Raw genomic sequence first — 2,667 nt, 5'->3', positions numbered from 1 at the left:
GGAGTGGGCGCCGTTGCCGCTGCCGCCGTCGCCTCCTCCGCGTCGCTGCGCGCTAGCTCCCTTCGCCCTCCGCCCTCTGGGATGTGGCCTGCCACCGCTGCTGCTGCTGCTGCTGCTTTTGCTGCGGAGCCTGGCGTCCCTGGGGGCCCTTGGTGGGCAGCCTGCCAGCCCGCCACACTACCTGCACTGCAGGACTGCCCCCAGGCAGCCTCCACTTTTTCCTCCAATCCAAGGCCCAGCTTGGCCACCCTCGACCTATGAGGGCCAAATAAATAACATTTTACAGCTCTCCCCCTATGTTATGTCATCTTTCATTTGCAGATCCTCTCCATCCTCTCGAAATCAAAGTCTGTATTTACGCCACCGAACAAGACCACAGCTTAGCAAAGTCTAAACCAAGTGGAACTGATCAGGCTAACAGAGGCTTTGCTTCCAGACCTATACTACCACGCCAAGTGGAGGAAAATGTGATTCTCACTTTAGTTGATGATTAGTGTACACCTGTAGGAAATGCAGTGCCCTAGAACCGGGCACGGGTTGAGTCACGCATTAATGATTTGTACTAAAAAAGCTACCAGGGTCTAATATTTGGGGGCGCTCAAGCAAGGTAAGTTATAGGAATGGGGCAACTGAGTCGTCAGCATTAGAGAATAGAAACCTTAAATAGGGCTACCTAAATTGACTCTTTTCCGTATGCCTGATGATCTCAGTTTTCATTTTAATAAGATACTGGACATTTTCCTTTAATATGTTTTTATCAGAGACTCAACCAAGTTTGCAATGCAACCAGTTTGGGGAAATTTATTTAGTGGGTAACTGCTTATTCGTTGGAAATTGGCTATACTGTGGTAGTTTCTGCATAATTTCTATAAATATTATTGTATTTAAATAGGACAGAACATTAAAAAGCATTTTGTCCAAATACTTTGTTATAAAACTTTAAAGCTCCCAAATGTTTGAAAATTTTTGATTTTCCTCAGGGATTGTCAGTAACTAAAATAAAATCTAGTTTCTCATGTTACCTCCCCTTTGCCTTAACCATTGGCTTATGATACATAAAGAACCTATTATCCATGCCATTAATAATCACTTTTCATAAATTTGTGGTTTTGTACGAGTATTTTCACAGAACAATTAAATATGTAAGCTCCCAAAGGAGAGGAACTTGAGCATTAATTCTCTGTATTCCCCAGATTAGTTCAATCAATATTGATTGATTGGTTCTCATTCTATCTTGGCAAAATCAAACTGTTCCATGAGAGGACAAACCTGTCCTTAGGAGCAGAAGAAATTATAGTGTTCACAAAACACTTTTTCTTTTTTTTCCTCCTAATAAAGTTCAAGTTTTCGAACAGTAGCTTGTACTTTATTAGGAGAAATAGTTACTATACCTACTTATTTAAGCCAGCACTTTCTAGAAATGATTTCAGGTAGATTTGCAAATCGATTCACATAAAGTACTAGGTTAAAAAAACATGAAGTGAAATAACAATAAAATGAGAAAAAAAACAAGTCAGAAATAAGGCTAATGCCCATGTATACCACGTTGACTAAAGCCTGGGTTCACATTCAAGCTCTTTTACTAGTCGTCATATAACACTGGGCATGTTCATTTACCTCTCCAGGAAAAAGTCTCCTTTACTGATAATAGGATAAAAAATAGGGCCTTCATCTTAGATGGCTGTGAGATCTAAAAGCCTTAATGTAGGTCGAACACCTCCCTAGCTACATGACTGGCTTTAGTAAATATTTAATAAAGAGTGGTATCATTATTCCCATTATTTTAGTATTACTATTATTATTCATTGACATGGAACTGACCACAAATTTGGCTCTGTGGATTTTAACAGCCAACAATACTCATATAAATCTAATCTATATAGAGATTTCTTACAAAGGTTAAAGATGTCACTAAAGTAATTAGATTGGCTAGTATCTAGAGGAATAAATCTGGGAAAATGTCATAGATAAATTTCGAAAACCCTATCTAAATCTCAATTTGTATGCTTTTATGAGTTAACAGTGGATTAGATTATTAATCTCAACATTAGCATATGGCCAGCCTCTATAATATATGACAAGGTTATATTAGTGTTTATGGGTTCCTAACAAAATAAGGCAATAAAAAGTGAAGTGCCTGTACAGTGTTATTTTCATACCCATATCTTTTTTCAGGATAATGATTTGTTCTTTCCCATCTGAATGGTAAATGTTTTGACCTTTTACAGAGATTTACACTTATGTGAACAATGATTAAATCTAAATTTCAGTGTGTGCTAAGCCAAATGAGGTCTAATATTGATGCAATAAAAATAGGAAATAGGATCTTGTTCTTAATATTCTGATTTTATTGCCAGCCCCTGCTAATATTGTCTGCTTATAGTACTAAAGACATCATTTAACTTTTTCATACTATAGTTTCTTCTTGTGAAAAGAGGAAACAATGATAGGATCAATTAGATAATATAGGGTACTTGAAAAAGTTCACGGAATTAAAGTATGAGTTTGTAGGACCAGCAGTTGGCATAATGGCTATGTCATTGGACTCTCATGTAGTCGACCGTGGTTTGAGTCCCGGACCTGGTGGCTAAAACTCATGCCTGGTGCATGTGCGTGCCCAAGATCCCAAGAGGAGAATGGAGGAGAAGGGATTGCGGTGTGCCATTC

Source organism: Tupaia chinensis, unplaced genomic scaffold, assembly GCF_000334495.1.
Source record: "Tupaia chinensis unplaced genomic scaffold, TupChi_1.0 Scaffold146687_1, whole genome shotgun sequence".
In the NCBI taxonomy this organism is placed as follows: Eukaryota; Metazoa; Chordata; class Mammalia; order Scandentia; family Tupaiidae; genus Tupaia; species Tupaia belangeri.
This window is presented reverse-complemented; position numbering follows the sequence as displayed.